This window comes from Pezoporus occidentalis, unplaced genomic scaffold, assembly GCF_034315485.1.
Source record: "Pezoporus occidentalis ecotype Australia unplaced genomic scaffold, CSIRO_AGI_Poc_V1 ctg60, whole genome shotgun sequence".
In the NCBI taxonomy this organism is placed as follows: domain Eukaryota; kingdom Metazoa; phylum Chordata; class Aves; order Psittaciformes; family Psittacidae; genus Pezoporus; species Pezoporus occidentalis.
In genome coordinates this window covers 3,117,696-3,129,746 of record NW_026915944.1, presented here as the reverse complement: position 1 = coordinate 3,129,746, position 12,051 = coordinate 3,117,696, and the positions used below count along the sequence as shown (strand labels likewise).

Genomic DNA, 12,051 nt, shown 5'->3' with positions numbered 1-12,051 from the left:
CTACAGAATGATGGGATGAATAATAAATATTGAGTTAAGCTTCTGTTAGCATCTTATACTGTGGCTAATCTTCCCCCTCGGCTCATTGGGTAAGTGCAGGTGTAAAAGTTAATTAAAGTTAACTAAAGTCAAATTACCTTTTCCAGCTCGCAAAACAAGTTTTTCCTCTTTTAGTCAAGTTATACTGTTTTCCTATATTTTTAAATACAGAAAGTAGAATCTGTCTTTTAAAATTAAAAATAGTCTTTCTATTTAACAATAAAATTTTAATATTTACCCTAACTGGGGGGAAGAGTCACTGCCTTGACAAGACATTCTTGAATGCTACTACAAAAAAAAAAGCAAACATTTTCATTTTTTAAAATAAATATTTCCAGTTTTCTGGCTGAACAGGTTCTGTTATTTCAAATCAAACTTCATGCAAAAATACACTGCTTGGGCCACTGGATTTTCAGGCAGGAGGTCAGGTGACCTGTTTGCCATCTGTATCTTTTGTTTTTATTCTACTGAATTTTTATACATATGAAATAAAATTACGGACAGAAAAGAACTCACCAGGTGACAATAAGGTGAGATTGTTTCTCTTAACAGCTCTTAAGTGCATCTGGTTTTGCCTTTTGTCCTATAGAACAGCTCACAAAGAGCATCCTGACCCACCTAGAAACCACTTTCATCACTGACTGTTAAATAGCTGCAGAACTGCAATGGGACTGGGGGGATTGCAGCTGGGCAATATATTTTACCTTTGGGAGATTGCTCTGTGAATCTTCACCCAGGGACAGGTGACACAGCCATTTGTTGTATGTGTGGTAACATAGCACTTAAATTACACAATATCCGTAGGCATGGGAAATCTCTAATGGTGCCTCTCCAAGTTCTTTTCAAGGGAACTGATTTGTATGCTCTCTGCAGAGCTACAAGACTTCATTTGTTACAGTCCAAGGTCATTGGCAAAAGCTCAGTCCAGCAGTATTGATAATATCGTACTGGAGAGGGTGAAAATTCACTCTATGTCTGCCTTAAGGCTCCCATAATCATTGGGAGTACATATTTAAATATATTATGAAGAGCAGAAACCACATTTCTGTTCACCTATCTGTGTGTGTGTGATTTCAGTGAGTAACACCAACAGCAGATGCTAATTCATATGAAGTATTCATGTAAGATGTGTTTGTAGCTTTCAGGTGTTATGTCCCTAATGCTTTAAAAACATTCTGAGATTACACTGTGTGCTTGCTATTAATGCTAATTTTAGGAGTCTCTTTATCTTTTCTCCTGAGTCCTGAATATGTCTTTGTGAATTCCTTTGGCCCTGAACTGACATATCTCTTTTTCTCAGTTAAGAGCACATTTATTCAGTTGAAAGAACTAGGACAGAACCACTGTCACATACATATCTCCAATATTCTGTGATTAAAAACTTAAGTAAAAGACAGGTATTTTTGTATATCCTCTATGCTAAGACGTAGCCAGTAGCCTTTTAATACTCTACACAAATAAGACAGCTTTTATATGCCATAGGAAAAATGTAAAAAAAAAAAAAGGAAAACAAAAGGAATTTACTGCAGTTATGCAACTGTACTTTATGCTAATGCATCCTGCTGGGTTTGTTTTTTGCTTGCATTAAAACTTTATGGGCCTTTTTAAAGTTTTGATTAAAGCCCTTCAAGGAACTGGCATGGATCACATTGAACTGATTGGTAACCGCAAAATGTAGCTGTGGTTGGTGATTTTTGTGGTGTTTCTGGTAATTGTAATAGTGAAATTTGGAGGACAAAGCCTCCATGTTTCTGTGTGGTTTGGAATCTTGAAAATCCATGGTTGTGATCTCTGTACATTTGTGAATAGGTAACCCTTCAGGTCATGACAGAGGGTTATAAAAAGCAACAGGATTCTTAATAACACAACAGTTAAATAACTCTCTAGTCTCAGATGAGTTTACCTCAGCATTCTGTTCACTCAAGCATCAATACACGGGCAAACTGCATTTCTTTTCACTAATGTTCCTATACATGAATAGTATTTTTGTATCAATTAAAAGGCTGTTATATCAACATTTTATTGCTTTAAAGACTTAGCAAGGGCCTAAGATGCATCCAGCTTGCTTTAGTTTCATGGTCTTTGCTGAGGTGTGCTTGTGACTCTTTTTTTCCTATTCAAGGTTCTGCCTTTCTGAACATTTCTCTTTTCCTTGAAGGACTGTATTAGGAAGTTCGTTTTCAAAAAAAAAGAAACAGATGAATAAGTTACAGCTTAGTGCATTAAGCAATATAACACAGCTTTCCATGCATGTATCTCCCCCCGGCCCCCCCCGTCTTCCCCTTTAAAAGTAAGTTGTAAGTCACATTTGATTTTTCATAGTAAAAGGCCCTTGAGCCCAAACTAACAGCAGAATGTGAGGAACAGCCCTTATGCTGCTGCTTTTAATATGCTGGTCTCAGGGTTCTAGATTTACCCGTGCAACATGTTAATGCATATGTATTTGCTCTTCTAGCAGGAACTCTAGAACTCCAAGCAATGGAGTGAAGTTCTTCTTGCTAATCAGAATACAGTATTGGCATTTTCTGCAATTTCTATTATCTGTGCATTACAGCTTGTAAGATGCTTGTGAACGTATTTAAAGTCCTTTGTTTCCTTTTCAAATATGAGATGTAGACACAGAAGGTTCTGCCATAGACCCAGGGTTATCAAAGACTGCTTGGTCTGGGTGATACAGCTTCAGAAAACTTATCTTTGTGTACAACCCAAACTCAATGTAACTGAAACAAAAGCAAGAAAATGTTTAACTGTGTTTGCATAGGCCTAGATTTTATATGCACTGTCAAACCACACAAATTCGTTTTACCTTCCTCCCATTGTGAATAAAATAACTGAAAGTGGATAGTATAAATGAAGTGTAATTACAGAGGCCCTGTTCTTGCATATTACCCTTTCATCCAGTTTGTTTTCTGTGATTTGTTTTCTAATACAGAATTCTGAGGACTTTATTTTTTTAACAAATAATGCCGTGTGAGCAGCTGTGTGGTACTTAGCTGCCAGCTGGGGTTAAACCATGACACTGAATTATCTGAGGAACTGTACTGCGTTACCTGAAGTTCAAGTTCTCTGTACAGAAACACAGTATTTTAACATCTTTTTCCACTTCAGCTGTAACAGAGCATCTCCATCAACAGAGCATCATGCAATCTTTGTGGGCAAAACCTTTTAAGCTTCCTTTATTTTTCCAGGATTGGACATGGGAGCTCAGGTTTCTCCAAGAAAAATGTTTACTATTCCATGCTGTTTGAGAAATTTTTTGGTCTGTTCATCCCCGTGTCTGGCTATGTGTTCCTTGTAGAACATAATCTCTAGAATGAACAAATCTGAAATCCCTTGTAATTATAGTAAAATCTTGCCGTTTAACCTTGACTTTTTGTAGCATGACTTGGTTTTCTACCAATTTCTTATGAGCTGTATTAGCAGGTTGGCATAATTTCTTCAGGCAAATCTGCTGTACCACTGTTGATAAATGAAGCTGCTGTCTTTTTAGTTAACATGTTCTCTCTGGAGACTATTATGGTGTCAACAGCATTTTGAAAAATGGCTGCAGAACTAATAAGGACAGGGAGGGAGGCTTGTGCATGTTTCATTCATCTACTTTTACTCTGTCCCTTTTTTTCACTTACTCCGTAGTCATCTTAGTCTTGTCCAAGCCTGTGGACTTGGACACTAGAGAAGTGCTAGAAGATTGATTTTTCTTTCAGTAGTATTTTTCTTGCCTTTTGTTTGGGAATACCAGTTCAAGGTAGGCTTAATTGGAATGGAGGGTGAAGATTTTTGTCTCTTGATGTGTGAGAACTTGCACCTGATGATTTTACAGAGCATTTATTCCTTTATGTTGGGTAACCTCGTTAGGTTCCGTCAGTACAGCCAATCATTCTGACTTAAGATTAAGAAATCACATACGTGTAACAAGGAGGAATTTTAATTTTTTTTTTTTTCCCCAAACAAACATTGCTAGTGCAAGAACTTTCCTGAATGTGACAGTGCTCTTCCCTAATACAGAAGGACTGTGTGTGGGTCATGGCTATATTTTTAAAGAGCTTTTTAGGACACTTAACTGTTCTGTATTTATACAGAACTTTGAAGATTTAGCAATGAGCCCAAGGGCCATCAACATTAGTGGTGCACATTAAGCATGTAGTTAACCTTCAGCTGAGACCCTTCAGCTGAGACTCTTTCCTCTCAAAGACCTTCTGTTTCAAAAGCCCCTGGAGCTTGTGTTTTCTATGTACCCTATGATCCTAGAAAAGTACCTTGTCACTCTTAATGAAGCGTGGGTCCTGTTTATCTCACATTTGTATTCCAATAAATCAAGAAAGATACGGAGATAAGAGTTTGCCCTCCTCAGGCCTTGAGTCACTGCTGTTTCAAGCTACTGGTTTGTATTGACTTGTTGAGATTACTTTGTAACAAGACTGCATTGCTAATACCAGGAAAGCAGTTTGGATATACAGAGCACATACTAATGATGGCTGAACCAGTCTTATAGCAGATTACTAAAAAGCAATGAAAATTTAGAACTACAGTACGTAAGCAGTATGGGGAATTCCTGTTTTGTGGTTTTGATCTGAAGTACGTAAAATCATATCACTGAAATCAAAAGATTAAGGTTGATTCATTTTAAAAGAGGGTAAGTGGAATACTGTAGAATAGAATAGCAAGCGTTTAGAATGTGATACTGAAATGAAAACCTTGATGGAAACATCCACTAGCAGCTTCTGAGATTAGAGTCCTGTGTGGGCTGCAATTATCCTGGGCTGCATCAAAAGGAGCGTGACCAGCAGGTTGAAGGAGGTGATCCTGCCCCTCTACTCTGCTCTTGTGAGACCTCACCTGGAGTATTGTGTGCAGTTCTGGTGTCCTCAACATAAAAAGGACATGGAACTGTTGGAACAAGTCCAGAGGAGGGTCACGAGGATGATCAGGGGACTGGAGCACCTCCCGTATGAAGATAGGTTGAGAAAGTTGGGGCCTTTCAGCCTGGAGAGGAAAAGGCTGTGTGAAAACCTCATAGCAGCCTTTCAGTATCTGAAGGGGGCCTATAGGGATGCTGAGGAGGGACTCTTCATTAAGGACTATAGTGACAGGACAAGGGGTGATGGGTTCAAACTTAGATAAGGGAAGTTTAGATTGGATATAAGGAAGAAATTCTTTCCTGTTAGGGTGGTGAGGCACTGGAATGGGTTGCCCAGGCAGGTTGTGAATGCTCCATCCCTGGCAGCATTCAAGACCAGGCTGGAGGAAGCCTTGGGTGATATGATTTAGTGTGAGGTGTCCCTGCCCATGGCAGGGGGGTTGGAAGTAGATGATCTTAAGGTCCTTTCCAACCATAACTATTCTATGATTCTATGAATGGGTCCACAGCATTAGAGTCATGCATCCTTTAGTGGCCATCAGAGGACAGGCAGATCAATTTAGATTTCAGAACTGGTAACTGTATATACAGTAAGCTGCTCAGGTTGGTCTTACTTTTCTTGTTTTCATAAAGTACCGTTTTCACAGCAAGGACTACAGGTTATCTTTTCTAAAGGTTCACTGTATTATAAACAGATCTGTGAAGTGACAATTACAACTCAGAACACTGTATTCTTCCAGCACCATGTATTTTTTCATGCTTATGTATTACCTTAGACAACGCCTCTAACAGTAAAACCAGTTGCTTTCAGAACTTAATGTACTTCAAAAATTGTATTTCACACTGAAATGTGTATGCGACTTGTTATGCGGACTGAGATTACCTCTTCAGTTGTTACTGTGATACTGGGATAGTTAAGGAGTTTAAAGAAGTTAGAATTTGCTTCATAAGGTATTTTTTGTAGAATATTTGTAGTGTATTTGGACATATGACATTGTCCTGGGAGCTACTGGTGCCTGATTCATTTCAGGGCTTCTAAAACTGTGGTACATAGACTACTGATGTTACGTTTGCAGTGTCTGTTGCAGCTGCTTTGCAGATTGTGCTAACTCTTCTGTTCTGCTGTGTTGCCCAAAGGGGTTCCCCTTAGCCTTGCTAAAGTATGGAGCCTTGTCGCCCAGCATACTTGAACGGCCTTTTGTATGGGAATGGTGGCCCATAAAAAGAAAAAATAATAAAAAAAAGTTTGTTAATATTTTGCTCAATCTCTGATGCAGTAAAGCCCTATTAGCACTAGATTATTTTACCCTAGGCTTAAAATAATACAAAATGCACAAACACTACGACTTAGGCCTTGCCTTTTTGTTTGGTCTGTAACACCAAGCTTTCAAAGGACTTCTGAGCTGTGTGAATATATGTTCCAATGTGTATATGCCCATTTGCACTGTTCTCAATCTTTTCTAGAGAAAATGTTTTACAATAATGTTTTTAGAAAGTTAAGTGCAGTATCATAGACTCATAGAAGAGTTTGGGTTGGAAGGGACCTTCAAATGTCATCTAGTTCAACACCCTAGTATGTGAGGATGGAGGCATGGACCCAGAGGTAGAGTGCAAGCTGGATCATTTATTGAAAAGATTACACGATATTTATATGCTTCAAAGCAATTAGCAAAGCACATCTGTGTTTGCCTTGTGGTTACATCAGGTGAAAGGTCTATCTGATTTTCTTATCAACAGCCTCTTTCCAGTTCCGACATCCTTGTTCCTTGCCAGTTCCAACATCTTCCAAGTGCCAGTCAGGGACAGGTCACTCTTAATTGCCTGCTGTAGTTCTTCCTTCTCATGGTCACTCTTAATTGCCAGTTGTAGTTTCTCCTTCCCATGGTCTCTGACAGCTTTGATACATTCCAACCCCCACACTAGTATTATCAGCTGTTATTCCCAGAAGGATTTTTTACTAGTTCCCTAAGTCCTGTGTAGTTTAATGAAGCCACCATGTCTGGTGGTTACTTTGGCACTGTTGTGGGCTTATTTCTTGTGATGATACAAGGCTGTTTAGCCCACACAGAAGTACAGGTTAGAAGAAAATCTCAGGCATCTTAATCAACATGTAGCTTTGAGAATGTCAGGGCTATATGAGTATTTCTGACTTTCACTCTGTCTGGGGAAAGACTAAGTTTGTATGTTACAGTGTCTGAAATCTGTGTATCTGAATCCTCAGTCTGGGTATGCTTATGCCATTGGTTTATTCGGGAAAAGAAGTAAGATGATGTAATTTTATATTTATCATTAAATGTGAAATATACTAGTTCCTAGACATTTTCTTTAGCATTAAAATCTGCAGGTAGCTGTTCAGTTCATTAGCATTTCTCTGAGACAGGCGCCTCAAAACCTGAGTCAAGACACGTTTTTGTTAGATCCAGAACAAGTCAAGAACAAAGGCGTGGTATCTGCTGCGCATGATTCACAGCATAATTTTTTCTGTATTCTCTGTCCTGCAGCTATTGGACACTGCCTTTCATAGAGAACAGTGTCTGTAAACAGCTGAGAAAAAACGCTAACTTCCGTGAGTTTAAGATGAGGCTTTTAAGCTGTACTTTGTGTACTCACAAAAACTCCCAACAACTGGGAACAGCACAGTAGAAATTTGAAAATCAGGGGTTGTACTATGGTGGCCAAAGTTCCAGTTCTACTTGGCTGCTCTGTGCCTAATCTGAAAGACAAAGCAATGATCATAGACTTATTTAGATGGTTTTGGATTAATAAACAAATTGAATAAAAATAAAGGCATATCTCTGCTTCTTTTTTTTTCTTTTTTAAATGCTAAAAAGTACTTTTATACCACTAATTCTAATGTAGTTTCTTACATTTTTGCTGTTTCAAGACATCCTACTATTTGCCAATATAACAAATGTAACCTTTGCAACAAAATATGCAAACTGTTTTGTACATGGAGGACCTTGTAGAGGTGATAATTTTCATGATGCAAATTTTGGAGCAAAATGAACCCATTAACAGAATTAGCAATTCAAAAAGGCAAAAGTTCATGGTAAGGAAATAATAAAAGCTTTTCAAAAGGTACAATTTTGTATTGTTGCAGTCCAAGTACACACATAGATGTCTTCCTTGGTTTCTTTTTTCCTTTTGAATAAATTGTCACATGACAATAATGCACTTCATCTAAAGTAAATTAGCATTTTAGAAGAGGAAGTAGTTCTTAGGACACAGCTTTTTGCTTTTTAGAAAGCTATGATTTCTAATCTACTGCAATATTAAAATATGCAGCTACAGAGTGGGGAAAAATGTTTGCTTGAATAAGAGCATTTATAATTGCAGAGGTGTTTTTAATATGAGGAAGGAACATGCAGGGAGAAGAGAATCCCATCCTGCAGAAATTAAACAGTTTTCAGTGAGGGCCTATTATTATGATGTGAGGCCATGGCACGTTTCTTTAACCAGCACCTTTTAACTTTTGTCTTCAGTCATCACTGAAGTCTGATTCTGAAAATACATTCTTCTTTCACAAATGCTTCATTCTTTGATGCTATCTCAACATATTGTAATGATTGTTAAATTTTTGGATTACATGATGAATTAATTATGGTGTGCAGGATGTGATGTTACTTGTGATGTTACTACTGCTTATGTTTGTTCAGAGAGTTTTTGTTATCTCTGCTTTTCTTCTGTATGCTTTATCTGTTGATTTAGCATGGCTGGTTTTGATTCTTGACTGAAATAACAACTAAAATAATCAGAATGTTACCAGAATATACAGATACTAATTTTAAGGATTGTTTCACACTTCCTTATTCTCTTCTTCACTTTCTGAGTACCATAGGTGCTGAATTTTTATTCTCTCCAAGGGTGGGTATCCTGTAGCATTTCTGGGCCTCTCTTCCAGTGTTTAACCATCTTCCTGGTTAAGTCTGTTTTCCTTCTATCTAGTCAGGAGCTGCTGTATTCCAGGGTGTGCCTGTTTCCTCTTGTCTTCTCACCGTTCCCTTGTGAGAAGAGCCTGTTGCTCTCTTTCCTGTACTCTGCCACTACGTAGCTGAAGGGAGCCCTATCTTCTATTAGCCTTCCCTTCTCAGGCCTGAATGAACCCAGTTCTCTGTCACTCCTGTGTCCTCAGTGCTATGGTCATGCTAATAAAGGCCATGGTCTTGCTAATAAAGCTTTATGATGCACTCATAACAATTGTGAAAACTTTAAAGTTGACTTTTGATTGCAGTTCTAAAGCAGCTGGGACTTCTATGCACAGGTAAAGTTCCTTGAGTCATATGATACTCTGCTTCATGTTTCTTTAGTGAGACAGTTTCTAGTCCTAGCAGCTGTTGAGAACACTTGACGTGTGGACCCTAGAGCTTGGGAAATAGAGATCAACTAAAGGCAATCTTTTAATTTTATATATATTACTTTCAGTTAGTTGTAACCCCTATGGGAATGTTTGAGATGCAGCACTGGAGATCATTTCCAGGCTTTGGACATATTCTGTTGTGTGAGATCTGAGGTTTGTGTCTGACTACCTGATACTGATAAGCCACAGCAGAAGTACTTGGGTGGTTTTACCTGCACTGGCTGTTAGAGGCAAACACGAAGTAACTTTAATGTTCAGGAAGGTCTTTCACCCCAACAGTTCAGTTCCCTCACACTGTGCGTTTTAAGCAGAGCTACCTGTTAAAACCTTTATTCTTCCTTCCTCAGTGTTGCCCATATTTATAGGTTAGGAAGTTCAAATAAGCTAAAGTAGGAAGGTAATACAAAGTAACCAGTTCAGTGCTCTATGCCCCAAGGGCTTTTTAAGTATCTCATCAACACAAAAAAAAGACATGATTATTTCCGGAAAGTGTGTGTGCACATATGTGTACATATATAAACTAGTTTCGTATTATTACCTTGTGCATGGGGAATTGGATATGGGTTAGGATCTGAAAGCCAGTTTTGTGTTCTTTCAAACATTGTTCCAGCGGCATAGGAAACACTTAAGCAATGTGTTAATTATGGGCCTTAAGCCCTATTGTGTATTTTTTGTAATAAAAGAACAAAGGTCCTGAAAGGAAGGAATCCTTTGGCAGAGCCTGAAAAAGCTGATTTGATGTGACGCAATGATTATATTCTGCATTTGATTATTTGTGATTGTGTTAAAGGAGTACTTACTAGCTCAGAAAAATACATCTATACCACTAGCAATTTACAGAGGTGTTCTATTTTTAATAAAATCTAAATTTATATTATCAATCTCATTAAATGCCAATAAATCCCATTAAGTGCTGGCAAATACAGGAATAGTCCAAGCTGGTTCAATTCTGCTGCTATTATTATTAATTTTATTATCTTATATTAATATTTTACTATTTTATGCATTATTATATTATTATTTATTTTTATTATTTTATTATTAAGCTACACTACATGTAGCTTATCCCTGTTGCTTCCATACCTAGCATTTAAGTAGGGCCACATGTTCTACCACTCTTGCTGATGTTAGTGCAGTGTATCAAAACAATAAAAGCAAAAACTCAAATAGCAGAATTCACTTGATTATATTATTTGAAATCTCACCCCCAGAAATGCTTGCAGCTGCTAAACAGGAAACATTAACGTCATTTCTTTGTTCTCTCCCTGTCAAGCAGCAGTTTGACCAAACAAAAAAAAAGTACCTGGAAATAAAATAGGGTATTTTTGATATCTCCTCAGCAATCTTTAGTCTCTGTTTTTCTCACTTGCTTTTTATAGGAATTTTCTCTCAAATACCGATGTGATGGCCTGTAGCCCAGATGACCCCTGCTATTTACAGTGACACAGAAACTCTCAAGACACCATTTTCATTACAGCCAGCAGAACACTTGGCTGGGCTTGTTAAGCAACAGTGAATAATTTTACAATCCTGTCTTTTGTCTCTGATACCTTATTTAAAACTGAAATCTAGCTGCTTGCCTCTTAAGTCAGAGATGTAATATGGCAGACCTTGCTTTATAGAGAGAGAAGGCTAGGAGCAGATACTTCATCACCCTGACACCCTGGTGTTCACTGGTCCCACGCAGAACAGAGCTGAAAGTGAGCAGAATTAAGCCACTATTTAGCAAGTGCAGAGCTGAAAAAATACCCAGCTTCCTGCAATTAAATGCTGAGTAATTAATTATAGTGGGGAGAAATCAATTCACTTTTGAGTTTCAGGAATGATTTCTAAGTGTGAAAAGGGATGTTAATCACCACAGTAATAATATTAGGAAAACCTTATTTGGTGCTGCTAGCTGCTTGAATAAACAACAGTGCCCAATGTTTATCTCTCAATCCATCAGTTAGTTATTTTCACTGTCTCGTTCTCTCTCTTTTTCCACAGCATGATATTTTTGTGTTTCAAAACAAAGGCTTTCACTCCTTTCGATTTGAACATTTAAAGTGCGCCAAATGTAAATTCAACCCCTGATGTCAGTCAGCCTACTCAGTATCTAATTTTTTTTCAGTGCAGAATGTACTGCATTGTCTTCTGAAAAGCATTTAAAAATCCACTTCAGTTTCAGGAGAAATAAGATAGCAAAGATTTTCATGCTGGTCAGTTTTACCATATAGACATTGAACTGTTATGCTGTCCGTGTACTTGCCTTGCATTCTCCGTATTTAACTGTGTTCTAGGTGTGTTAATTGTTCTTTTAACTTTCTCATAGCAAAGCCATAAGATTTTCTTTATATTTTTTTTTCTCTGCAGAATGTGATGTATAAAACAAAAGGATTTAACAATAGCTGTCTCCCCAAAGTTCTAAGTTTTCAACTTTCTGAACTTCCAGCATTCTGAAGATCAGCAAATATTAGTCTCACAAGTTTTCTCTACTCTGCCTGTTCTTCAAAGTCCATTTATGGAATAAAAATCCACAAAAAAATCCAAGTCCTTGGATTTAACTTAAAGGTGCTGCAGTTGGGGAATCCAAATACTTTCTCAGTGATCCTTTTTTTTCAAATGCCGGTCAATGTATATTGTGAATTCATTCTCCTTTTTAATGGCAATTTATTATAGAGTGACCAATAAATTTCCTCTTTGTTTTTGGTATAAATTGAGAGTATTTCCACCAAAGAACCCTAAAGTCTTTCCACACATTAAGACACGTTGGAAGAAAGATTTTGAGCTAAGGATGTCTCTGGAAAGACAAATTAGG

At 37.7% G+C, this 12,051-nt stretch overlaps 1 protein-coding gene and 1 long non-coding RNA gene across 15 annotated transcripts in view; both read left to right on the top strand.

The window, feature by feature from the left end:
* RBFOX1 (RNA binding fox-1 homolog 1) overlaps positions 1-12,051 on the top strand; it is a 1,275,045-nt gene that overhangs the window by 143,176 nt on the left and 1,119,818 nt on the right. The gene's annotated exons all lie outside the window — the stretch shown is intronic.
* Positions 1-12,051, top strand: part of LOC134174458 (uncharacterized) — a 132,926-nt gene that overhangs the window by 70,709 nt on the left and 50,166 nt on the right. Inside the window, exon 3 of one of the 2 annotated variants that reach the window (XR_009968662.1) lies at positions 11,607-12,010. The exons of the other annotated variant lie outside the window; for it this stretch is intronic. This is a non-coding gene — a long non-coding RNA (uncharacterized LOC134174458). Of the gene's footprint in view, positions 1-11,606; positions 12,011-12,051 lie in introns of those variants that run through there. 2 annotated transcript variants of the gene reach the window in all.